At 46.1% G+C, this 27,422-nt stretch overlaps 1 protein-coding gene across 1 annotated transcript in view; it reads left to right on the top strand.

Annotated features, from left to right (window-relative positions):
- LOC146869494 (keratin, type I cytoskeletal 12-like) overlaps positions 1 to 27,422 on the top strand; it is a 387,487-nt gene that overhangs the window by 166,759 nt on the left and 193,306 nt on the right. The gene's annotated exons all lie outside the window — the stretch shown is intronic.

The following is a 27,422-nucleotide window of genomic DNA, read 5'->3' on the forward strand; positions in this document are numbered from 1 at the left end:
TCCCCACGAGACAAAGCGGGTGGGGCAACGGTAAGCATTTACTTTAATTAGGTAATCTTATAAACATTTTTTTAATGATTGTGCAACCCCCATTTCTTATGGCTTCACTTGTACACCTGGAGCAATAATATAAACTTGGCAACAGCCACTTTCAAGTGTACACGGTGTGACAAGTGCTTTAAAAAAGATTAACACTGAGTATTCACCTAGAACAAGTGCCCTGAATTGAGGCATCCCGGGGTACTGAAAGATTCTTGCAGTTTTTGTGCTGTAGTTGATGACAAGTTGGTGCTCTGAAGTAACAGAAAGCAGGCTTGTAGCTCTATGTAAGACCAAATAATGAGAGAATACATAAACTTATCTTCAATCAGTTTGAAACACTTGGTGGTATAGACTCTTGTCCATTTAAGAACTAGTTCTCAATAGCCTCTCAATAATCACAGTTAATAAAGGGAACGAGGTTTAATCTCAAGGCTATAGGTATCTAGGGGCAGATTTACAAGCCCCCTGCGACAATTTTACGCTGCTGTTGTGTCCTTTTTATTACGCAGTGGCGTTGTAAACAATGCAATCCATTGCGACACGTTTACGACGTGACGCATCTATGGAGATGCCTCACGTTGTAAAGCCCTGTGTCACATTATAACTGTGTCAGGTATAATGTATGCAGGGTGGGCGTTCTGACGCAAGAAAGCCTCGTAAAAATGATGCAGTGAAATCTACAAGATTTCACTGAGTCACTTTTACGACAGCACTGCGTCAAAACCTTACGTCTGCTTGAAGCAGGCGTAAGGAGTGACACAGCATGTTTGAACTAGGCATTCCAAAGCATTGCTGGAGTTGCGTTATGCTTGCGACACGACTCCAGAAATGCGTTTCCTTTACGCCAATAGATGCGTCACGCATCTGTCAATCCTTGCGCCACGTTGCGCCGCATTGTAAATGTGATGCATCTAAGGTGGCGCACCGGTTCTTATGCGTGACGCACATTAACTGACGCATCTCTGCTAATATGCAGTGATGCGTCAGTTCTTGTAAATCTGCCCCCTAGTGCCTAGCGGACAATTTGCGAACTTGAGTCTTAGGCAATCACTTTATTTCCATGCCCGACAGTAATGTAAATTGACAAAGGTCACCCCTAAAATGCGCTCCGTGATAACATCTGTTGGGGGTCCGAAAAGAACAGTTTTGGCCACTGTAGAGAGCCAAAAAAAAAAGGGGGGCCGTCCTGTCCCCAGGATCGGAAAGCACGTCAAAGTTGTTGCGAAAACTGCAGTCCAAGCTGGGACCAAGTATTTTTTAACCCCCTCATATCGGGGGGGGGGGGGGGGGGAAGTAGGAGGCACCACCACACCTTGGTCAGTGGGACAAAGGGTTAAGAAGCCTTGCTGCCCCTGGTGCTATTTTCTTTTGTGTAAGAAGATTTTCTCATTCATAAACATTTACACCAATTGGCACCAAAAATGGACAGCAATGGTGTAAAGTTGTTTGTAAGTAAATCCATTTTCAAGTGTAATTCAGATTTTGTCAACACAAGTCATCAACTTTGTTAGACCTGGCATCATTGGCATGAGTCTCTCCTCCATTTTTTTCTGTTTGCCTCCTCTGTTTACGATGTTTTTGCTGGATTATTGCTTTGGGCACTGTGCCACTGCTGATCAGTGCCACAGTGCAAGTGCTCCCTATGTTAAATTGTTACATTGATTGGTGTTACCATGATTGGCTTGGTTGACTTACTGTTCAGACCCTAGTCTAGTGCACTGCATGTGCCAAGGGCGTGTAAGTTAACTGCTGCTGGTGGGCTTGCAGCACTGGTTGTGCCACCCACAGAAGCAGCGTGTAAAATGTGTCTCAGGCCTGCCACCGCAGCGCCTGCGTGCAGTCCCTGACTGCCATGTCGACTTGGCAAGGAAACCTACTTGCCAGTCTCTAAACCTTCACTTTGCCACATTTCAGACACCTCTATGGTAGGCCCTAGGGCAGGGTGCATTGTTGGTAAAAGGTAGGTCATGCCCTGATGTGTGTGGCATGACCTAATAGTGAATTACAGCCATTTTCGTTTTTCACTATTGAAGGGCTACCTGCCTCCAATAGGCCAGACTGGGCAGACTGATTATTAACTCCATTATAATCTATCTGACTCAGGGAGCATGGTAGCAAGTCGAGTTTAGTATCCCTGAACTCAGAATTTAATAACACACCCTTTAGGATGGATGGTTTTTAAATTCTATGTTTGAAAATAGCACTTTTAGAAAGTGGCTATTTTCTTGTCCAACTATCTACCGGTCTCTGCTGGTTTGGTGTGTGTGTCAGGGGCTGGGTGGCTCCAGAGGTCTGAGTGAGTCAGTGTGGGGTGAATGGGGCGTTTACACGTAGAGTGAGGGAAGAGTAGCCTGCCCTGCCTGACACAATACTGGCTCCGCCTCCTGCTGGGCGACTGATAGCCCTGCTCCTGCCAGTGACAATACTGGCTCCGCCTCCTGCTGGGCGGCTGAGGACTCTGCCCTGCCCAGTGAATAGGCCAGGTGCCTCTGCCTGGCAACACCCACAACAAACCTGAGATGGTGGGAATCGCCCTGCTTGGACAAAGGGAACAAAGGGAAAAAGGGGTATAAGAGAAGGACCCCTGAACCAAGAACTCAGATCACTTCTGACAAGGAAACCTGTACCAAGGACAAGAAGCCTGCTGATCTAAGGGCTTGCCTCCCCTTTCTGCCAGAGTGCTGTTTTGCTGTGGAGGAACCTGAAAGCTGCTTCTTTATTTTTGCCAAGGAACAAGGAGAGAGGAACTTGGTGTGTACTCTCTGAACACTTGCTAGGAAATCTCCAAGGGCTGGAAGAGTGCCAGTCTCCTGCTGAAGTCACAGGGCCAAAGGACTTCACCATTTGCTGAATTGCTGGAAAGTGTTGTTTCCAGTACACAAGGGAAAATCTGCAGTCTCGACGCCAGCAGCAACGCCAGTGAGCAGTGGGTATCGGCCCCGGCTCCAAGTGACCCCGTCTCGACGCCGGTATCGACGCCAGTGAGGAGTGAGTATCGGCTCTACCTCCAAGCGACCCCGTCCCGACGCCGCTGCTGATCGCATCGACTCGACGCCCTTCTCGACGCCGTGAGCGCTGCTCCGGCCCGACATCCCTCGACGCCGCTGCGGATTGACCCGACTCCGAGGCACGACCTCGACGCCGATCTCGACGCCGTGGATCATCGTTTTCTTCGTTTCTCAAGGTACTGTACTTGTGGGGTCTGTTGCGACTCCAGGCTCGACGTAGCGCTCCTCGCGGTCGACGCCGAACCTTGGGAATCTTGTAGACTCGACGTCGTGTGACTCCTGTGGGGGTTACATTGTTGCCAAAGAACTGTGCTCAGAAGAATACTTTGCTAAAGAACTATTTGCCAAGAAGAAACCTTACTTGAACTATTATTTTTCCTTCCAAAGAGTATTTATTAAGACTGTGGTATATTTTTGTCGTTATTTGGTCTTGTGCTAAGCCTTATATAAAAATACTATTTTTATAATAACTTCTGTGTCGTGTCCATCTGTAGTGTATTCACTTTATTACTGTATGTGGTCATAAATGCTTAACACACTGCCTCTGAGATAAGCCTGTCTGCTCTGCCAAGCTACCAAGGGGGTAGCAGGGGTTATCTGAGTGTGTAATCCCCTTTCCCTGACTAGAGTTGGTAGGTCCCTATTTGTCAGGAGTGTATACCTCTGCCAACTAGAGACCGCCGGTTCTAACATTGGTGGTCAGCGGTGAGGATTGAACTTTGCATTTATGACTCATGTGCAGTGATTAGTGTATGCTACATAGTGAAAGCAGACCATAACGCAGCCACAATCTGTTTTTGGTAGGATATTCTATTTTTGTTCTCCGCTTTCCTGAGCTTATTTTCTTAAACACTGCCAGTTTTGACCATGGAGAATGCCGGAGCTACTACACCTGTGGAGATTGTTGTGGGGGAATTTGATAAGTAGAAGATAGATTCCTACGTGCTAAAGGATCTAAAAGGATTTTGCAAGCAGTTTAAAGTTCCTACCACAGGTCTCACAAGGAAAGACGACTTCCTCAAAGCGCTGAAGGCCTGGTTAGAGGCCAGAAATCCCTCTGATCCGGTGGTGGTACCGGAAGAGGAAGAAGAGGAGGAAGAGCCCGCAGATGGGCCAGTGTCATCTCCAGGCAGTAGTGCGTCCTCTAGGAGCCTTTCCCCCGAAGAATTAGAAGACAGGGAGAAGGAGAGGGGGTACAAGTTAGAAATGGCAAAACTTAAATTAGGAGGGCAGTTGGAATTAGAGAATGCAAGAAGCAAGAGAGAAGCTGAAATGGAGAGCAAAAGATTAGATTTTGAGAGAGAGAAATTAGCGTTTGAACGTGAGAAGATGGTGAGGGAGATGGAGCTTAAAACTAAGAGTTTAGAGTTGAATCCCTCTGGTGGCAGCACTCCATCTGTGCCTGCAGAAAGTAGGTTTTATTTTCCCAAAGATGTGATCAAGGATTACAGTAAGAATGAAGATATTAGCCAATGGTTTAAAGCATATGAGTTAGCATTGTTGGCCCACCGGGTCCCTGAGAAGGATTGGGGAACGGGGTTGTGGAGCCGCTTTACAAACGAGGGGAGAGATACCTTGTTGAGCCTTCCTGCTGAGGATAGGATGTCTTATACTCATATGAAAGATGCTTTAATGCTGAGATATGGCCTAACCCCAGAAAAGTACAGACAAACCTTTAGAGAATGTAAGAAGTTGCCTGGTACTACGTGGGTTGAATATGTGTCTTTTTTCTGCAGAACCATGGATGGTTGGATAAAGGGTAGCAAGGTTGATAGTTATGATGCTCTTTATGATTTGTTTGCTTGGGAGCACTTGTCTAATAACTGTTTTCCAGAGCTACGCCAGCACCTTGTTGATAGCAAGCTATCTAACCCTAGAAAACTTGCTGAGGAGGCGGACCGCTGGGTCAGTACCAGGGTCCACAAGGGTCCAGTGCGAGACTCAGCCAAAGGTGGGCAGGGTCCCCAGCAGAAGAGTGGGGGGGACAGGGGTAAACAGAGGGAGTTTCAGAAAGGGCCCCAAAGTAGTCCCCAAGGGAACCAAGGGAAGGGTTCCCAGCCTCCCCCTGTAAAGAAGCCAGAGGCCCCGACAGGTAAACCTGTTCACAGGGGCCCCCTGACCTGCTATGCCTGTAAGCAGGTGGGACACCGTTATTATGATCCCCAGTGTCCCATGAAAGATTCGAATGCACCGCCGCGTGCACCCCCTCGTCAGGTAGCGAGTGTAGCCCTGGGAGGGGATGAGATGGGTGCCCCCGGTGGGTGGGGTCCCGCAGAAATGTCCCTGGTCTCTTTAGGAGACGTGGAAATGGTCCCTCCAACCCCTCTGCCTAGTAACACTAAGAAATATAGGCAGTGGGTGACCATTAATGGCCATAGGGTGGAAGCTCTCAGAGACACCGGAGCGAGTGTGACAGCTGTCAAGTGTCACTTGGTGTCCAGAGAGCAGGTGGTCCCTCATGCCTTCTACCCCGTTGTAGCTGCTGACAACTCACAGAGTCAGTATGAGGTAGCTCAAGTTCCCTTTGAATGGGGGGGGGTCTCAGGTACTCTTCAGGTTGCTGTGAGGCCCGCCATGCCTGTTGATTGTCTCTTGGGCAATGATTTGGAGGACTCCCCTTGGGCTAAGGTGGAGAGAAAAGCGCATCTGGAAATGTTGGGTCTGCCTGAGTGGGTGTGTGCGACCACCCGGTCCATGTCAGTCAGTAAGGGTGTTGATGGGGGCCCGGAGCCTGAAAGTATGGCCCAGGTCCCAACCGTGAAGAGAAGAGGCAGGGGGCACGGGAAACCGTCCCCCATCATTCCCGCGGTCCAGGAGGGAGCAGACCCTGAGGGGGATGCCCTGGAACCGACAGGAGAACAAGTGGCCGAACTGGGAGACCTGCCCGAGCTGACCCATTGGCAGCAGGATGGTGGTCCCTCCAGGGAGGAATTTTGTGCTGAACAGAAAGTGTGCCCTTCTCTTGTGGGTATGAGGCAGCAGGCCTCAGCCCAAACGACAGGTGATCAGTCAGGATCACATTGGGTCTACTGGGAGAACGACCTCCTGTATAGCGAGCCTAAGGCTGCTGAACCTGGGTCAGCCCGTGTGCTGGTGGTACCCCAGCGCTTCAGAGCCTTCCTGCTGGGGTTGGCTCATGACGTTCCGTTAGCTGGTCATCTGGGGCAGGACAAGACCTATGACAGGCTTGTCACCCATTTTTATTGGCCTCAGATGAGAAGGGATTCAGATATCCATTGTAGGACCTGTCAAACTTGCCAGGCAAGTGGGAAAAGTGGGCGGAAGCAGAAGGCTCCCCTCCAACCTTTTCCCGTCGTCAGTACCCCCTTTGAGCGAGTGGGAATTGACATTGTGGGGCCACTGGACCCCAAGACAGCCATGGGCAACAGGTTTATCCTGGTCTTGGTGGACCATGCCACCCGGTACCCGGAAGCCATCCCTCTCCGAACAGTGACGGCCCCCGTGGTGGGACGGGCACTGATGGGTGTTTTCTCCCGCATGGGGTTCCCCCGAGAGGTGGTGTCAGACCGGGGCACCAACTTCATTTCGAATTATATGAAGTCTCTGTGGAAGGAGTGTGGGGTAACCTACAAGTTTACCACTCCTTACCACCCTCAAGGTAATGGGCTGGTTGAGAGATTCAACCGGACCCTAAAAGGCATGATCATGGGTCTTGAAGAACCAATGAGGCGTAAATGGGACGTCCTCTTGCCATGCCTGCTGTTTGCTTACCGTGAGGTGCCACAGAAGTCTCTAGGGTTCAGCCCCTTTGAGCTTTTGTATGGTCACCCGGTAAGAGGACCATTGAGTCTGGTCAAAGAAGGCTGGGAGCAATCTCCCAGGAAACCTCCCCAGGATGTATATAGTTACATGCTGGCCTTTAGGAACCAGACTCGGCGCTTCAGAGATCTTGCTCAGGCAAATCTGGAGGCCAGCCAGGAAGAGATGAAGCGGTGGTACGATCAGAATGCCACTCTGGTTGAGCTTCAACCTGGTCAGAAAGTTTGGGTCATGGCCCCTGTAGAACCTTGTGCGCTCAAGGACAGGTGGACTGGACCGTTTGAGGTTGTGGAGAAGAAGAGCGATGTCACCTACTTGGTGGACTTGAAATCTCCCAGGAACCCCTTAAGGGATCTTGCATGTCAACCGGTTAAAGCCCCACTTAGAAAGGTCCGAAGTGGGCATGCTCCTTGCCACAGATACTGGGATGGAGGAGGAGAGTGAGCCTCTTCCTGACCTCCTGTGTGCAAAAGAAAAAGATGGGTCAGTGGATGGTGTTGTCCTCTCTGACACACTGACCCCTGAGCAGCAGCAAGATTGTCGCCATCTGTTGGTACAATTCCCTGATCTGTTCTCCTTGATCCCTGGTGTCACTCAGTGGTGTGTCCATGATGTGGACACTGGGGACAGCACTCCTGTGAGGCACAAGGCCTACAGGGTGACTGACAAGGTCAGAGCATACATCAAGGAGGAGGTCTCCAAGATGTTTGCCTTAGGGGTGGTTGAGTCCTCTAGCAGTCCTTGGGCCAGCCCAGTGGTCTTGGTCCCAAAGGCTGCAGCGCCTGGTGCTTCACCAGAACTTCGGTTCTGTGTGGATTACCGAGGACTCAATTCGGTCACCAAGACTGACGCGCACCCCATCCCCAGAGCTGATGAGCTCATCGATCGGTTGGGGGCTGCCCGGTACCTTAGTACGTTTGATCTAACGTCTGGGTACTGGCAGATCGCCTTGACTGATGGGGCAAAAGAGAGGTCTGCATTCTCCACACCAGATGGGCACTACCAGTTCCGTGTGATGCCCTTTGGGATGAAGAATGCCCCTGCCACATTCCAGAGGTTGGTTAACCAGGTATTGGCCGGGCTGGAAGATTTCAGCGCCGCCTACCTGGACGATATAGCAGTGTTCAGCGCCAGCTGGGAGGAACACTTGCGCCACCTCCAGGAAGTGTTGTTGGCCCTGCGCAGAGCAGGCCTCACAATCAAGGCTAGTAAGTGCCAGATTGGGCAGGGTTCAGTGGTGTACTTGGGGCACCAAGTAGGGAGCGGCAAGGTGGCCCCCCTGCAACCCAAGATAGATACCATCCTGGCTTGGGAACCGCCCAAAACCCAGACTCAGGTGAGAGCCTTCTTGGGTCTCACGGGTTACTACAGGAGGTTTGTCAAGGGGTATGGCAACATTGTGCACCCCTTGACCTCGCTGACTTCCAGGAAGCAGCCAAGACTTGTGATCTGGACTGACGCCTGTCAGAACGCCTTTGACACCCTGAAAACTGCAATGTGTACAGCACCGGTCCTCCAGGCACCCGACTTTTCAAAAGAATTCATTGTCCAGACAGACGCTTCAGAGCATGGTGTGGGGGCTGTTCTAGCACAGATGAATGAGGAGGGCCGAGACTTACCTGTAGCCTTCATCAGCCGGAGGTTACTTCCCAGGGAACAAAGGTGGAGTGCGATAGAGCGTGAGGCATTTGCTGTGGTCTGGGCGCTGAAGAAGCTAAGACCCTACCTGTTTGGGACTCACTTCCGGGTTCAGACAGACCACAGGCCCCTCAGATGGTTAATGCAGATGAGGGGTGAGAACCCAAAACTGTTGAGGTGGTCCATTTCCCTACAGGGGATGGACTTTACGGTGGAACACCGCCCTGGTACAGATCACGCCAATGATGATGGTCTGTCCAGATTTTTCCGCCTTAGTGATGAGGACTCCCTGGGTGAAGGGTAGTTCTCCCCACATTTCAGCTGGAGGGGACACGTGTTAGACCTGGCATCATTGGCATGAGTCTCTCCTCCATTTTTTTCTGTTTGCCTCCTCTGTTTACGATGTTTTTGCTGGATTATTGCTTTGGGCACTGTGCCACTGCTGATCAGTGCCACAGTGCAAGTGCTCCCTATGTTAAATTGTTACATTGATTGGTGTTACCATGATTGGCTTGGTTGACTTACTGTTCAGACCCTAGTCTAGTGCACTGCGTGTGCCAAGGGCGTGTAAGTTAACTGCTGCTGGTGGGCTTGCAGCACTGGTTGTGCCACCCACAGAAGCAGCGTGTAAAATGTGTCTCAGGCCTGCCACCGCAGCGCCTGCGTGCAGTCCCTGACTGCCATGTCGACTTGGCAAGGAAACCTACTTGCCAGTCTCTAAACCTTCACTTTGCCACATTTCAGACACCTCTATGGTAGGCCCTAGGGCAGGGTGCATTGTTGGTAAAAGGTAGGTCATGCCCTGATGTGTGTGGCATGACCTAATAGTGAATTACAGCCATTTTCGTTTTTCACTATTGAAGGGCTACCTGCCTCCAATAGGCCAGACTGGGCAGACTGATTATTAACTCCATTATAATCTATCTGACTCAGGGAGCATGGTAGCAAGTCGAGTTTAGTATCCCTGAACTCAGAATTTAATAACACACCCTTTAGGATGGATGGTTTTTAAATTCTATGTTTGAAAATAGCACTTTTAGAAAGTGGCTATTTTCTTGTCCAACTATCTACCGGTCTCTGCTGGTTTGGTGTGTGTGTCAGGGGCTGGGTGGCTCCAGAGGTCTGAGTGAGTCAGTGTGGGGTGAATGGGGCGTTTACACGTAGAGTGAGGGAAGAGTAGCCTGCCCTGCCTGACACAATACTGGCTCCGCCTCCTGCTGGGCGACTGATAGCCCTGCTCCTGCCAGTGACAATACTGGCTCCGCCTCCTGCTGGGCGGCTGAGGACTCTGCCCTGCCCAGTGAATAGGCCAGGTGCCTCTGCCTGGCAACACCCACAACAAACCTGAGATGGTGGGAATCGCCCTGCTTGGACAAAGGGAACAAAGGGAAAAAGGGGTATAAGAGAAGGACCCCTGAACCAAGAACTCAGATCACTTCTGACAAGGAAACCTGTACCAAGGACAAGAAGCCTGCTGATCTAAGGGCTTGCCTCCCCTTTCTGCCAGAGTGCTGTTTTGCTGTGGAGGAACCTGAAAGCTGCTTCTTTATTTTTGCCAAGGAACAAGGAGAGAGGAACTTGGTGTGTACTCTCTGAACACTTGCTAGGAAATCTCCAAGGGCTGGAAGATTGCCAGTCTCCTGCTGAAGTCACAGGGCCAAAGGACTTCACCATTTGCTGAATTGCTGGAAAGTGTTGTTTCCAGTACACAAGGGAAAATCTGCAGTCTCGACGCCAGCAGCAACGCCAGTGAGCAGTGGGTATCGGCCCCGGCTCCAAGTGACCCCGTCTCGACGCCGGTATCGACGCCAGTGAGGAGTGAGTATCGGCTCTACCTCCAAGCGACCCCGTCCCGACGCCGCTGCTGATCGCATCGACTCGACGCCCTTCTCGACGCCGTGAGCGCTGCTCCGGCCCGACATCCCTCGACGCCGCTGCGGATTGACCCGACTCCGAGGCACGACCTCGACGCCGATCTCGACGCCGTGGATCATCGTTTTCTTCGTTTCTCAAGGTACTGTACTTGTGGGGTCTGTTGCGACTCCAGGCTCGACGTAGCGCTCCTCGCGGTCGACGCCGAACCTTGGGAATCTTGTAGACTCGACGTCGTGTGACTCCTGTGGGGGTTACATTGTTGCCAAAGAACTGTGCTCAGAAGAATACTTTGCTAAAGAACTATTTGCCAAGAAGAAACCTTACTTGAACTATTATTTTTCCTTCCAAAGAGTATTTATTAAGACTGTGGTATATTTTTGTCGTTATTTGGTCTTGTGCTAAGCCTTATATAAAAATACTATTTTTATAATAACTTCTGTGTCGTGTCCATCTGTAGTGTATTCACTTTATTACTGTATGTGGTCATAAATGCTTAACACACTGCCTCTGAGATAAGCCTGTCTGCTCTGCCAAGCTACCAAGGGGGTAGCAGGGGTTATCTGAGTGTGTAATCCCCTTTCCCTGACTAGAGTTGGTAGGTCCCTATTTGTCAGGAGTGTATACCTCTGCCAACTAGAGACCGCCGGTTCTAACAAATTTATATTGCTAAATCAGTGCACTTCAGTAACAAGTTAAACTTTGGAGTGAAAACGTTTTTGAGAATCAATTTACCATAGATTGTGGAGGTGGGTTTTCCCTGAATGCGGTCCAGCAGTAGCCGGTCTTCTAGCGGAGAGTAGTCTGGAATGGAAACTCCATGATGAATATGTGTGTGCAGAGCGTGCAAGAGTCTCAGGTACGGGTATTGCTGTGAATTATGCAAATTGTTCTCTTTTTGGAGATATTCAAACGTATGGGGAGAATCCCCTTTCCACACATCCCCCAAATATTTAATTCCTATTCATTTCCAGCCTTTGAAACCCGACAGTAAGGATCACCCGCCCACCTGCAACTGGGAGGCCCAGAAGTACAATGTAACATCCGGGACAGCAATCCCTCTATCGAAGACTCCTCTATTTACCTTATGTAGTGTGATTCTCTGCGAGCCTCCCTCCCACAGTAGTGTCCGCACTTCCTGTGATATACGCTTAAAGATAGTTGGCGGGATCTGGAAAGGAGTATTCTGTAATATATAGAGGAGCCGTGGTAGTGTCAGCCCATCCCATAAGAGAGAGCGGGAGCGAGCGCTAGTGGCTACAATCTGCAGTCAAGTGACTCATTTGAGGCCCCAGATACCTCACCAGGAATTCTTTATTGACCCTAGTAATGTGCACCCCCAAGTATTTAAAGCCCACCACCACCACTGGGGCCGAGCACCGTGGCGTAACCATGGGGGAGGGGCCCGACAGAGGAAAGATCACCGACTTTGACCAGTTGATATGGTATCCAGAATAGCTACCAAAAAGCTCAAAGATGTGAACGACTCACGCTATGGAGTAGTATGGTTGTGTCAGGTATAGAGCAATATCGCCAGCGTATAGGGAAATACTTTCTTCCCAACCCCCCGGCGCCCGTAGTCCCCAGATCACAGGCTCTCTCCTGACCCAGTGAGCCAGTGGTTCCAGCACCAGAGCAAACAGGAGCAGGGAAAGGGGGCACCCCTGCCCAGTGCCTCTCTGGAGCCAAAAGGATCTAGACATGGCGCTGTTCACCCGCACCTGCGCCGTAGGCCTCTCATATAGGAGTCTGACCTAGCCACAAAGGGAGGGGCCAAAACCCAACCTCTGAAGGGCCATAAATAGGTATGGCCATTCAATACTATCAAAGGCCATTGAGGCTTCCAGCGCCATCAATGCCGTCTGTTGAGACACGTTGCCACTACTCATGGGCAGTACCCCATAAAGCCGCTGTAGGTTGTGTCTGGTGCTTCTACCAGGCATGAACCCCGATTGGTTCACAGGCACCAGGTCTGCGATCACTGATACCAACCTGTCTGCAAATGCCTTTGCCAGGACCTTGGCCTCCACGTTGAGATAGGCGGATAGGAACCACACTGATCAGCTGGCTTGCCATCTTTATAAATCACCGCTATCGTGGCTGCCCTTTGGTCCGCCGGCAAGTGGCCCAAGTCCTGCGCCTCCAGAAGCATATCTAGGAGCGGGGAAGTATGATCACGGCCTGTTTGTTACATATCTCGACTGGGAGCCTATTGGGTCCTGATGCCTTTCCTGATCTGAGAGATCCCAATGCTTTACCCAGCTCCTCCAACGTGAGATCTGCCTCCAGTTGGCCGCACGCCTCTGGGGACACCATTGGTGAGTCGAAGTCCTTGAGGAATTCTGCACAGTCTGTTTCTGACCTCGTGCACACCGGGACGTAGACTCGCTCAAAGTGTGCTGCAAAAACCCCTGCTATGCCAGTACTGGTGGACTTGAGCACACCGTCCGCGGCGCGGATCCCCACCACCCACGACCTGTCTCTTTCATGCCTCTCTAGCCACACCAGGAGTCGCCAAAGATTTATGAAAGGCTTCGCAGTCGCAATTTTAGGTAATCACAATTTTTTGCGATTACTTAAAATAGCAAATGCAATAGGGAATCACAATTTGCGATTCTGTAAGCACATGTGGCAATATCATCAAATCCAAGTCAATGGTAACCATGTGCAATATTTGAAAAATGCACAAAACTGCATCTTTCATAGTGCCTTGCAGCATGTGTGCACTTTGCATGTACACATTTCTCTTTGGGGTGCTTCAGGGGGACTTCAGGTCCCTGGGCACACTTGGTTTTACATTAACTAATTTGCGATTACCAATTTGGTAATCGCAAATTAGCTAATGCAAAACCATTTGCACCTATGGGCCTTGTAGTAGCGAATGCATTAGTATTACCTAATAGCAATTACCTAATTGCGATTGTGAATCTTTCGCAATCGCTATTTTCTTACATACCATTTTGCATTCCTTACATAGCGATTACCTAAAATTTACTTTTTAAGGAATGCTGAATTGATTTTTGATGCGGCCCTAAGTTTTCTCCATTGTGTTTGTGTCTCCAACTTAGTCCCAATTTCATATTTTAATTGCTTAGTCCCTTGTTGTGCTGGTTTCCAAACTCTTTTCCTTGTTTACCTGAGGCAGAATACTACTCAGTTTAAATGACCTGTAGTGCAAGTACCAGGAATGGACCAAAGTGGATTTACTTAACTTGTAATCCTAGCACAAAACCTCATGTTGTTAACAAAGTTAGCTGGAATTCTTATTTTTCTATTGGGCTATCCACTACGCTACTAAAAATGTTCCAGAGTCTGGCATAGGATGTTTTAGAGGAGAATTTGTAGTTTCTCTATATTTCTGTATATTGTATTACATGACTTTATAAAACAGCTCAATTTCCAGTTGCCAAATTGCTACATGTCGGTAGAATTCTATGTTTTAAGTCATGAGATTTTCTTTTCTAAAAATAAATATTTCCTCAATACCTAGACCAATTAGACAAACTGAGGAAATTAAAACTAAAAACTGCCAATTCCAGAATGTAGTATATTTTTGTAGAAAATCCCCCAAAAATGAAACATGCTGTCATGCTGACATGGAGTAATCAGATGTCTAATTCAGAGCACTTTGCAAACATATTTCCCGGGGAGTAGTCATGCTATTAAGTTGTATGCATGCTGGACTGAATTAGAGAGAACCAGCGACATGTTTGGAGCTAATTTGGAGTTATTGGGTTCTATATACTGAGTCACTCTATCACTCTATCACTCTGTCACTCTGTCACTCTATCACTCTGTCACTCTATCACTCTGTCACTCTGTCACTCTATCACTTTGTTCCGCTGTAAAAGTCAGTAGTCTGCGACCTATTACAATCCACCATTTTTCATCCGCGTACTGAAAAACAATTGCTTTGGCTCATCTCTATTATTGAGACTATTTCAGAGTCTAGAGTTGTGCCTTGTGAGGGTTTTACATGCAGGAGAGTGTATTGTTGACTGATTTGCACCTTTGCACAAAATGGGGGCTACTGAATGAATACATTGACATTTGATTGGAGCGATCAGCTGCCCCAAAATAAGCATCCTGGCACTATCAGCATGTGACATCGCAGCAACCATACTAGACTGTTTATTTACATTTAGTCCCTATTTAAGCCCTCTCCTGAAAAGGATTTCAGAGCTGGCATCTCTTAGATCGGCGAGCAGAGCATTCCACATTTTTGCCACCAGATAAGTAAAGGAATGACCACCCCTCCTGACTTTTCTTATTCTGAGGATTGCGAACAAGCAATCCCTAGAATTGATTTGATGAACAAAGCATTCTTGTGGGGAGGTATTCTTAAATCTATCCCTGAAGCAAGCAGGACTATTTTGTGTACCGCCCTGAAGACAATCTTTAGGGCTTTGTAGTGAATTCATTTTTGCACAGGCAACCAGTGTAGAGATTTTGGATGCCACCTGATGGAATCTCTTTTGGGTTGGTTTAAAAGCAACCCGGCGGCCACATTCTGTGCTCTCTAAAATCTAAGAATGAGGCTACCTGGGTCTCCTAGATAACAGGAATTTGCATAGTCCAATGTGGAAGTTACCATGATATGTACAGTTGTTTTCCAACTGTGGATTGAAAGGTATTTTAGAGTCTTTTTTTAAAGAATAAATTGTATTGTTTTTTTGTAGCAACCAAAGAGAAAACAAATAAAATACGGTTCAAGCACATCAAAATTCATGTGTCTGTACTTCGACCACAGATTGTATGTAGTGTATGCCTTTAAGCTTTGTTGTTTTCCCTTAACCTTGTATATGTAGAGCGTGGCGTAGAATGTCTGTGTGGGTTCTGGACAGTTTCCAATCCAGAACGTCAGATACTGGCTGATGTCCTGGAGAGGAGACTGTCTAGCCTGGCGCTCGCCTGTTCTTTTAATTAATAAACGTAACTTGAATATTGATACTGCTCCATACTTCATTTCAATTGGCGACGACGAGGGATTGAACAATGAAGACTTCAACACCTTAACTAGGGATTCTAGTTAACTACGAGGTGAATTTCCGTCGAGGGACAGATCGTGAAATTGGATGGTTTTTTTTTTTTTTTTCCTCCCTTCTTCTATCACCGCTTTCTCCAACTCGCTGCGATCCAACGCGTGAGCGGAGCCAAAACATTCAAGTAAGCAAGCTACTTACTTTTGGGGAAAGTGGTTGAGGGGCCATCGTGCGCATTTTTCGACTGCTGCCAGCATTCGATTTCAGCGCGCACCGCCATCGTTGAATAGTGCGAGCTGGGCATGCGCGAGGGACGATAGAGCGACCTCAGCGAAAGCAGCGGTGCGAGCTGGGCATGCGTGAGGAACGATAAAGAGCTAGCGCGCAGAGATACACAGCGCGACCTCGGCAAAAAGCAGCGGCCATCTTGGGGACAGCTGTGTGTGAAGTGGACAAAGTGAAGGAAGTCTTCCACAACGTGGAACCTTATGATATAAAAAAAAAAAAAAAAACATAAGGACTACAAGCACAAGTTATAAAAATTATATTGGGGGCAGTAAACAACATAAACAAAGACAAAATATAGAGGATGGGAAGAAACAATGTACATAATAAGAAGAACAGGTGAGAGAGTCGGGGGAATCAGTTTCTCCTAAAAAAAAAAAAAAAAAAATTAATACAAAGAGTCTTTAAATTCAAACATTGGTATTGGAGACTAAAGGAGTCATTCTATACAAGTTGAAGGAAGCTGATTTTGAAGTATATTAATATACTGCACATGGATCAAGGAGACCAAGCGTCCCAAACAGAAATACACGTTATGGCTCAACAAAATTTCTCCATAAGCTCCCCACATGCATTTTGGGTAAGTGGAGCACAACCCATTATTAAATGGATGGAATGGAAAGAGTACTTTGTGAATTATATTGAGGCCATTGATGAGGAGGGTAAGATGAAACCAGAACAAAAGAAAAGACTACTACTTCACTCATTGGGTCCTGTGGGTTTAAAGACATACATGCGAATGCAGAAAACCGCAAATAGTGAAGGGAACGTGTTTGCAGCAGCGCTTAACGACCTGGATAGGTATTTCGCTCCTAAGGTGTGCATCGGTGTAGTAAGGCATAGATTTTTCCAAAGGAAACAGAACAAAGAGGAACCTGTGGATGAATGGTTAGATGACCTAAAGAGATTGGCGATAGATTGCAAATTTGACAACTTGCACGACGACCTCATTAGGGACCAACTAGTCATGCATAACAACAATTCTGGATTACAAGACAGATTATGGGTTAATGGGGATGCACCTTTAGATGATGTATTGGCAATAATAAGGAAATCAGAGATGTCTGGAAGATGCGCCACTGTAGTTAAAGAATCGGGCAAAGAACCGGGTGGCGTTTTTAAAGTACAAAACGCAAACAAAAATCAAGGACTGCGTTGGCCTATCCAAGTTCAGAAGTCGGCACAGAAGGAATGGAAAAACGAAGAGAGGAGATGTTACCGTTGTGACAGCAAGGAACATTTGGCTTTCAGCAAATATTGCCCAGCGTTAAAGAAGAAATGTGGCATTTGTGGACTGATGGGTCATTTTAGCAAAATGTGCCGCAGGAGAGGGAATGTGAAATATGTGTGTGATGGTGATGAGAATGTGGAAACCACAGGGGACACTGATGACAGTTGTGTCAAAAGCTTAATGGGGAACTATGTTTTGAATGTCTCTGATGAATCAGTCAAAGGAAAACCTATATGTGAAGTGTCATTTGGGGGTATCAAGGTTAATGTGTATGCAGATTCTGGTTCACCTTATACTATCGTAAACCAGTCTATCTGGAAAGAAAAGTTCATAGATAAAATGGGTCAAGACTTATACCCTACTGATGTGAACCCAGTAAGTTTCACGGGGGAAAAGATTAACATGCTAGGGTTCAGATGGCTCACGTTCTGGTTCAAAGGAAGAGCGGCAAGAGGCAAATTATATGTAGCAGAACATGGACCATCTGTTTTGGGTTGGTTTGACCAAAAGAATTTACACATCATTTTAGACCCCAATAGTGAGGAGAAGGTTTTAATAATGGATGAAACTTACAAAATGGGTGAGTCATTGGCTGGAAAATTTCCGAGTGTTTTTGGGAAAGGTTTAGGAACTCTCAAGGGGTTTGAGCACAAAATTGTACTTAAGGAAGCAAATGTACCCAAGGTCCATAAGGTGAGACCGGTTCCTATTCTGATAAGGGATGAAGTAAATAAAGAGCTACAAGAATTGTTAGCTAAAGATGTAATTGAAGAGGTAGAAAGCTCAGAATGGATTTCTCCGGTTGTCGTCGCAAGGAAGGGAAACGGAAAAATCCGTCTATGTATTGACTTACGCCACTTGAATAATAACATTGTAATAGATAAATTCCCACTGCCAAAGATAAATGAAATGGTTTCCTCACTCAGAGGTGCTAGTTGGTTCTCAACTATTGACTTGTCAGCAGCCTACCACCAAATTATGCTAGCACCAGAATCAAGGAGGCTTACTGCTTTTATTACACCCTTTGGGTGTTATCAGTTTAAGCGTATGCCTTTTGGGCTTGCCTCAGCCGCTGCGGTTTTCCAGCGACTGATGCACAAGCTTTTGGGGGCAGTGAAAGGTGTAAGTTTCTTCCAAGATGACATTTTGATAGCTGCTGCAAGTAAAGGAGAACATGATAATTTACTTAACAAGGTCTTGGGGATTTTGCAGAATGCTGGGTTAAGTGTAGAGCTCAGTAAATGTAAATTTGGTGAAAAGGAAGTATCCTATTTAGGACACATCATTAGTGGCGAGGGAGTAAAACCAAAACCCTCACTTATCAATGCAATCATGAGATCACCGGCTCCTTGCACCAAGGAGGAGGTCAGATCATTTCTAGGAATGAGTGAGTATTGTTCAAAATTCATACCTAATTTTGCTAGCGTGTTGTATAACATACGTTCACTTTTAAAGAAAAATGTGAAATTTGAATGGACAAAGGAGTGTGAGAAGGAATTTTCAATGATCAAAACATATTTGGACAATGTGAATGCTTTAAGTAGTTTTGATCCGAACCTAGAATGTTTCTTGACAACAGATGCAAGTGACAAGGGACTGGGTGCAGTCTTGTCACAGAAGAGTAAGGACGGTCATGAAAATATAATTCTGTTTGCTTCAAGAGCCTTATCCCCTGCTGAAACCAGGTATCCTATCATTGAGAGAGAAGCGTTAGCATGTGCCTGGGCATTAGAGCATTTTAGAGCTTTTGTGTGGGGCAAACCCATTATCATCCGCACTGACCACCGACCTTTGGTTAAGATCTTGACTAGTGAGGGTAGTGTAGGAGCTTCGGCTAGGCTGGCAAGGATTTCCATGAGAATGAAGGAGTACATTTATAAAATCATCTATGTACCTGGGAAAGACAACGTAGTTGCAGATTGTCTTTCTAGACTTCCTGCTCCTTTAGAGGAATGTGAAGAGGACCATTGGAGCAATTTTAGTATTGCTCTTATCCAAGACTCAGGCACCCCAGTCATCACCAAAACGGAGTGGCTTGAGGAGCAGTCCAAGGATGATGTTTTAGCGTCAATCTATAATTACATATGCAAGGGGTGGCCAAAGAAACTAAAAATCACTTCGGAAGAGAAAAATTATTGGGATGTGAGAACTGAACTGTCTCTGGATAAAGGGTTGTTACTGAGAGGTGATAGAATCATTCCTCCGAGAAGTCTGCGGAAGAGAGTTTTAGAATTATGCCACGAGGGACATTTTGGAGTAGTCCGAACTAAAATTGTGGTTAAAGGTGTGTTCTGGTGGCCAGGAGTAGACATGGAGGTGGAGAAGTTTGTTAGAGTATGCCCGATTTGTTCCTCTGCGGATAAATCCTTGAAGACTTTGAGACCTCCTATGAGTGAAGGGTTAATTCCCAGTCTTCCTTGGGAAGTAATTGCTATTGATATATTTGGACCTGTAGGGGACTTGAGGGAGTATGGCATTGTGGTGGTTGATTTATTTACTAAGTGGCCGGTGGTCAGAATTGTAAACAAGGTGGACACACAAACGGTTTTAGAATTCTTGGATGGAATATTTGTCTTGGAAGGTCTGCCTGTGTGTGTTTTGAGTGACAATGGGGTACAATTTACTTCAAATATCGCAAAAGAATATTTCCAGAAATGTGGCATTCAACATAAAACTACTTCGCTCTATAATCCTAGCGGGAATGGTACAGTGGAGCGTTTTAATCGAGTAATCAAAGGTGTAATCCAAATTGCAATGAGTAAACACTTGGACTGGAAGTTAGAATTGCAAAAGGCAGTTTGGGCATATAGGGTGACTGAGCATTCCACAACAAGATTATCACCTTTTGTCATGATGAGAGGTAGAAGACCCAGATCTAAGTTTTGCCCCAACTGGTTAGTCGAAGGTGGGATTGAACAGTGGTCACCGGAGGAAGTAAAGAATAATTTAGAGATAGCACATAGTAAGAGTAAAGAATACTATGATGCACAGCATGGAGCCAAGGATGTAAGTATAAGAGTGGGTGACTGGGTAAAAATTAAAAGACCCATTAAAGTCCCTAAAGGAGAGAGTAGGTTTGAAGCAGCACAGCGAGTGGCGGAGATCCTCCGCAATGCTGTTAAACTTGAAGATGGCAGGGTGTGGAACATGAAAAATGTCGCAATTGATTTTGATCAGGTGCATTCTGAGAATACACCTAATGTAGAGCACACAAAGGATTTTGATTGGGTGGAGGATTATTTTAATGGTAGTGAAGTTCAAGCTGATTTGGGTAGTAAAAGTTATTCGGATAATGGAGAATCACAACAAGATAGGACTTTGGCTGAGCCCCATGTCAGTGCGGATTCACATGGGGAGAGCTCCATTCTTCCGGCAAATTTTTCCAGGGTGAAGAAGGGGGAAGTGGGTCCTAGCGGATCCAGTATCGATATGGGAACTGTGAAGGGTGGTGATCCAGGTGGAGACAGTGGGAAAAGGAAAAGAGTTTTACCTGCATGGCTTAAGGAATATGTCAGGTAATGTGTATGTGGTATAGTTGGTTTAAATTTGTTTTGCTTATAGTGATATGTCCCCGTTCCCCTATCTTACCCATGCTTAATATCATTTCGTTTTATTGTTGGGTATGTTTATTTATAGTGATGTGATTCTACATTTTTGTTGTTGTTTTCCAAGAGAGGGGGATGTGTAGTGTATGCCTTTAAGCTTTGTTGTTTTCCCTTAACCTTGTATATGTAGAGCGTGGCGTAGAATGTCTGTGTGGGTTCTGGACAGTTTCCAATCCAGAACGTCAGATACTGGCTGATGTCCTGGAGAGGAGACTGTCTAGCCTGGCGCTCGCCTGTTCTTTTAATTAATAAACGTAACTTGAATATTGATACTGCTCCATACTTCATCCACAGATTGTACCATCCCTATCTCACTATAGAAGCAATATCCATAACATGGGATTTAGAACTCACGATTTATAAACTCCCCCTGCGAACATAGTGCACTATAACCATGTCATAGTGAGATCATCAAATCACACTTTCTAGTTCAGGGTGGTCTATTCTTCGGTGGATTTAAAAACTTAGCAAATATCTCAGCCCATTTAGTCAAATCCTCCGGCAAACGTTTGGTTCTTCTTGTGCTCTTTAGGTGTTGCCCGCTGGCACCGCACATTAAAGCAATTCTTTTTACAAGTTTCAAGTCTGAGGGCCCTAGCGGAGAACCAATGAATAGCTATCCTGAATTTAGCCAACCCCATAACATGTGCGGCCATATGGGTTCTCATCTGTAAGGAATGCATGGCAGGAAATGTGCCCACCACCCATTGTTTACTGAGTGGACCAGAAAACTATTGGTCATTGTTTGCATATTTTGACCACAGAGTCCCAGAAGGTGACCACCTAAGCGCAACCCTAAACCATATTGCATATCACACCAGGGGCACGCCAAAGTCATTTTAGAGTCATTTTTTATTGCTTTTAGAAGTGCAAAGCAGGTAGCTGAGAAGGCTTGAATTTGAGGCTTGGAAGATAGCTCTTGTTCTAGTTTCAAGCTCAGATTCTTGTCCAAGGAGATAGGAGTCGGTTGATCACTTTGACATTTCAGCTGACAGTTCTGTATTCCATTGGAGGTGAATTCTCAGAGAACAGAAGCTTTTTCTCAGCATTCAGCTGCAAGCAGCTGTTCTGCATGTACTTAGCAACTGCACTTTTACAGCTCTGGAATCTATTCTATGATTTTGTCTGCTTGTTAGCCAGCCAGCCGGCATCAGCTGAGTGTCATCCTCGTATGATAAAATGTTGAAACCTCAAAGTTCTGCAACTTGTGCCTGTGGGGCCAAAAAGATGTTGAATAGGGTAGGGCTAAAGGCAAAACCCTCCCTGTAGGAAGAGTAATAAGGGGAGGACTACATATTGATGTCTGCTTTACAGAAATCTTTTCAGCCATTGTCTAACCATATCTCTCACTCCCACTTTGTCCAAAAATTCAAAGAAGATGGAATGAGACACGGTGATGAATGCCTCCAACAGGTCCAAAAGGACCTGGTCTAGATTAGTGTTTATGAATTCAGCTGCTTTCAGCATGGTAACCTCTGTTCCAAAACCTGGACAGAAACTTGACTGAGGCCTATGGAAAAGTCAGTTGTCTTCTAAGTATTACTGCAGCTGCTTTTCACTAGCTTCTCCAGCCTTTTGGAAAGACCTGGCAGCCTAAGATTGTTTAGATTCAGTGGGTTGGCATCAAGCCTCTTTAAGAAGACAAGAAACTGTGTCCTCAGTCTGTTTCTAGAGATTGATTAATTAATGTGTTAACCGTAGGGTTGTAAGTGGATGCCGCACATTTTAGGATCAAGGGGTGGATAATGGAACCAAAGCTATAAGATAATATTGCCGGGACATAATCTTTTAGCTATTTTGTTTTCAAAAACACTGAGGCTGATTGCCTAATTTCACCCCCATCATTTGCCTCTCCAATTGTGTGGATATTTCTGAGTGTTACGAAAGGAACTATAGATAGTTTCTACTTTCTCATGAAGGTAATCCGCAAAACTATTTCATAGTGCTTTAGTTCAAGGCACTTCCTGTTGGCAGGCAACAAGGGTGAGAAAGATTTTCACTATTTTGGGTCATTGCTGCAGATGCAATTTGTACAGAGAAAACCACGACATGGACTTTCAAAAGGGACTTCCTGAAGCCCTTCAAAGCCTCTTTATATAACTTTTTTGCCATATAGTCATCATTTTCCTTCGGCGCGCATTTCTAACCATTTGCTGTTTTATTTGCCTGTTCTTAGAACCAAGGGGAAGATTGTTTCATTCTCTTTATTGAGCTCTTTCTTCTTGGCAATTTTGTTTAAGGCCCTAAGAAGGTTATCCTTGAATGAAGAAGTGTCTTTTACCAAGTTTCCTTCTAAGGAGATTGAACAGTGGGCAAAGGAATTAGAGATGATTTTTGGCTTGCAGTTTTGTGCAAGTGTAATGATTTCTGAAAGGGAGAAAGGAACTAAGAAACGATTAGACAAGATCAGAAGTATAGGGCTGCCCATCTCCAGCACTATGTAGCTGGAGAAAATTTAGATTTTTCACAGCGTGGAGGGCAGAAAGTCTGGATTTTTTTTAAAGACACGGAGGATAAGATTACGTAAATCTCCTTTATTGTGCAGCTCACAGCAGCAACAACTGAAGAAATCTAGAACTTCAATAACATTCAAGTGACATATAAAGTCCATCAGCACGAAGCATTCTCCCATCTTTGTTGAAGTTGTGCACCGAAAAAACTTCTGGAACTTTAGTTTTCCAAGTGTAGTATTTCCTATTCTGAAAAAAAAATTAAAGACTGTCAGAAAAAACACTATTCCCCACCAGGGAAGGTTTCAGCGGTGGGATAATCTTAGCCTTTGTGTCTTTAATAAAATCCAGATTTTCTGCCCACCATGCTGTGAACAAGCTACATTTTATTGCATGACACGGAGGCTAACATTATGTAAGTTTAAAGTGCATTTAATACATTATCAATAGCACTATTAAAAGGTCTAAAATAACAGCTTTTAAACATTGTTTAACCCCTTCGACGCTCATGACGGAACGGTTCCGTCATGAGCGTCGGTTGGGCTGTGCTCATGACAGAACCGTTCCGGCATGAGCCCGCCCGCGCAACGAACCTTCAGCGTGGCGCGGGAATCCGCGCCGCGCTGAAGGGGTTAATTGGGCAAATCTGCAGTTCTAAGGATAATTTGTTGGCCTCCCCCTAGAAAAGAAGCTTTGGATGCTGAGGCCCCCCTTAGAGAGTTTGCACCAAATATAGTAATGTCTAGGCCCACTTCTTTCATTACCTCTTTGAACCATCTAGCTAGAGTGGGGGATGAAACAGCCTTATGAGGTGATCTATAGGATAAAAGCAGTTGGTTTGCGTTTCCTCTCAGTGTCGCAGTCTTTCTCTCGTATTCTTGCAAGCATCTCACCAGGCAAAGAAGTGTCATTTTGAGGAAAAAAAGGATGAAAAGTTAGTGGGTTGACCTTGTTTTTGTCCTTCTTTTTAGGTAGAAACAAACCCCTTCTGGTTGGTAGGCCCTATTGTTAATGTCTAAGACTTTTACATCTGAGGTTCGTCTAAAAGACACCAGGCAGAGTAAGACAGTGAGTTTGTAGGATAATTATTTAAGGGCTAACTTAGAGTTCTCACCCCCATTCACTAGAGCTTGAAGAACATCTTTACGTCCCACAGAGCGGCGTATTTTGCAGAAAGAGGGTTTAGGACCCACATACTTCGCATAATTTTTTTGGGTCAGTACGTTTTGTCCTACAGATACTCCCTCTGTGAAGCAGTGGCCCGCTGCAGTGGCAGACCTTTAAACATTAACTGTTCTGTAAGAGAAACCTGATGTGAAAAGCATGGATAAGTAGTTTAATATATGAACTAAATTAGTTGAAACGGGATTGTTATTCCGTTGAAGACACCAGCGAACCCATTTCTCCCATGCCAGTCTATATGCTTTTCTTGAGCCCGGTGCCCATGACTCTGATATGAGTTGGAGGGCATCTGTTGAAAGGCCTGCGATCTGCCACTGTCGCCTGAAATCCTCTAAGCCTTCAGTGCAGCCGCGGCTCGTGGAGGGAGTTCCGTGGGGCGGAAAGGCGGGGTGGGGGGTACTAAACACCGGAATATGGATAATTGCAGGTAAGTAAACAATTAAATAAATAAAAAGAATTTCGTTGCTCGCCCTGCATCGCAAATGCGATGCAGGGCGAGCAACAAAATTCTTTTTATTTATTTAATTGTTTACTTACCTGCAATTATCCATATTCCGGTGTTTAGTACCCCCCACCCTGCCCCTCCCCCGCCCCGCCTTTCCGCCCCACGGAACTCCCTCCACGAGCCGCTGCTGCTTCAGTGTTAAAAGGCCGTGCTCTACTAGAGGGTGTGGTTCTCCCTCTGGGCCTGTTAATTTTCCTTTGAATGCTGGAATCAGAACCGGAAGGTCTATACTCATTTCTGGTAGGATTGAGAACCATGCCTGCGATCTCCACACTACTAAAATGTCTTTGTTCCTGCGAGTGTGTACTAATAGTCTGGGAAGCATGAAAAACGGAGGGAACGCATAGGGTGTTAGATCCTTCCAACTCTGAAGGAAGGCATCCACTCCCAGTGCTTGAGGGTCCGGCTTCCAGCAGAAGAAATTGGGTAACTGAGTGTTCAATCTGTCTGCAAACAGGTCTACCCCGAAAGGTCCCCACATTGATTGGATGGAAAGAAAGATTCCCTTGTGTAATTTCCAATTGCTGGAATCTTTGAAATTCCTGGAAAACGAATCCGCGACCCCATTGCTAAGGCTGGGAATATGTTCCGCTATTACTGAGATGTCCTTGCTTAGGCAGTAACTCCAGAAGAGTTTGGCTAAATCCGTCAGACCCTCAGGCTGTGGTCCCTCCATCTTGTTGACATATCTAATTGCAGAAACGTTGTCCATTCGTAACATGACAGAGTATTTTATTAAATCTTTGGTGACACAATGGATTGCATAGGAGCCTGCTAGTAACTGCTAGTAACTCTGAACAGTTGATGTGCAATCCCTTCTCTTGTTCTGTCCAGCGGCCACCAGTTGTCGAGTTGCTGCATCTGGCCCCCCGTCCCTCCAAGCTGGCATCTGAGTATATCATTATCTCTGGTTCTTCCCTGAAAATCATGCAAATCTTAGTCTAGAGTTGCAATTTGGGAGTAGAATTGGTCTGTTCTCAGAGCTTTGTCTTTGAGTCTTTGAAGAGCTTGGTAATATAGGGGGCCTGGGTAAATAGCTTGGAATATAGAAGACAGAAGGCCAAGAATCATTGCTCGGGTTCTCAGACGGAATTCGTTTTTTCCTAATAATCTCCTCAGTTCTTTGCAGTGTTTTCTTTGTCTCGTGTTTACAACAAAACCCAGGAACTGTATTTTCTGCCTTGAGATTGTGCAGGATTTTGTCTTGTTTTTAATGAAGCCTAAGTGTGCTAGTAGTTTTATTGTCAGGTCTGTGTGAATAACAACTTTCTCTTTGGATTGGGCCATTATAAGAATGTCGTCTAGATATATAATCAGCCTTATTCCCCTTGAACTGAGCCATCCCGCTACGGGGCGAATAACTTTGGTGAAATACCCAGGAGCTGAGGACAACCCGAATGGGAGGCTGCAGACCTGCCAAAGTTTTCCGCCCCAGGTGAATTACAGGAATTTTTAATGAGGTGGCCAAATTGGGATTGTGAGGTAGGCATCTTTGAGGTCTAGATGGGTTAGCCAGTCCCCTTTAATTAACACATGCCTTAAAATATGTATTCCCTCCATTTTTAAGTGGTTGTAGACCACCCATTTGTTTAACTCTTTTAGGTTTATCACAGGTCTTAGTCCTTTGTCTTTTTTTTTTACTAAGAAGATATTGCTTACGAAACCACATTGTGTCCCTTCTTGTATTAGACCTTTGTCCAATAGATCTTTTACCTCTTGTGATACTAGTGTTGAGTCCTTGGGTAGAAAAGAACATTTCTTGGGGTAGTCTTCTTTGTACTGGGGTACCAGTGAAATCTATTTTGTATCCCCTCACTGTTTCTAAGACCCAAGGGTCTTCCTTCAACATATTCCAGTTCCCAGAGAATTAGGCTAATTCCCCTCCCACTTTTAGAAGGGTATGTGATAGGTCTTTGGTAAGTCTTATCTGCTGAGAAACCTTTCTGTCTCCTTTCGTCTCTGAATCCTCTACCACAAGCTCTCTGCCTTTGCGTATAGAAGGATGAGTACAAGCCAAAGTTTGACTGGAATCTTTGACCTCATCCTTAAAAGGGTCTTGAATTACCTTGTCCACGGCCAGGGAACTGACACCGTGTTCTCCCGTCCCTTCCAAAAATTCTGTCCTGAAAAACTCTTTTACTATCCTTCTGGGATTTTTGAATGGAGCTGAAAGCCCCCACATACTTTGCCATGTCTCGGATGAAATCATCCCCGACAAGGAGCCCTTGGCAGAAGCTCCACCTTCTTTGGAAGCCAATTCCACGAGTTTTGGGTCGACTTGTAGGAAGACGCTCTTCCTTCTCTCGTTTGAGAGCGCCATGCTGGCATTTCCCAGGAGGCAGATTGCTCTCTGCGCCCATTGGCGTACCTCGATTGGATCGATTAAGGAGTCATCCATGTAGGCCTCTTCTGCCATTTCAAACTTTTTGGTGAATGGACCAGATAGATTGAGTAGTCGATGTTGGCATGATTTAAGGCCTTTGTCAATGCCTTTTCTTGGCTCTTTTTCCCCTTTGGCGATAAACATTACAACTTTGGGCTCAAGTTCTGGGGTTGCAGTTATTTTGTCTGGTAGGGAAGGAAGTGGACATGATCATATCTCAGACGTGATCTGACATCCTTGGGTATTTGCGGAGCCAAAAGGAGAGGTAATCCTCAATGTGTTCGGTAGGGGTCCACTCTGGCGACAGGGTATGTTTAATTAAGAGAGGGTCAATAATGCCCATCGTTGACCTAGAGGCCCCTTGTGCCTCGTCATTGACTTCAGTGTCCTCTCCTCTTCTTGAATGTCCGAATCTAGCTTAGAGGAGCAGGACAGCTCTAATTCCTCCCCTATCTCCTT

The sequence above is a fragment of the Triturus cristatus genome, chromosome 1_1 (assembly GCF_964204655.1).
Source record: "Triturus cristatus chromosome 1_1, aTriCri1.1, whole genome shotgun sequence".
Taxonomy (NCBI): domain Eukaryota; kingdom Metazoa; phylum Chordata; class Amphibia; order Caudata; family Salamandridae; genus Triturus; species Triturus cristatus.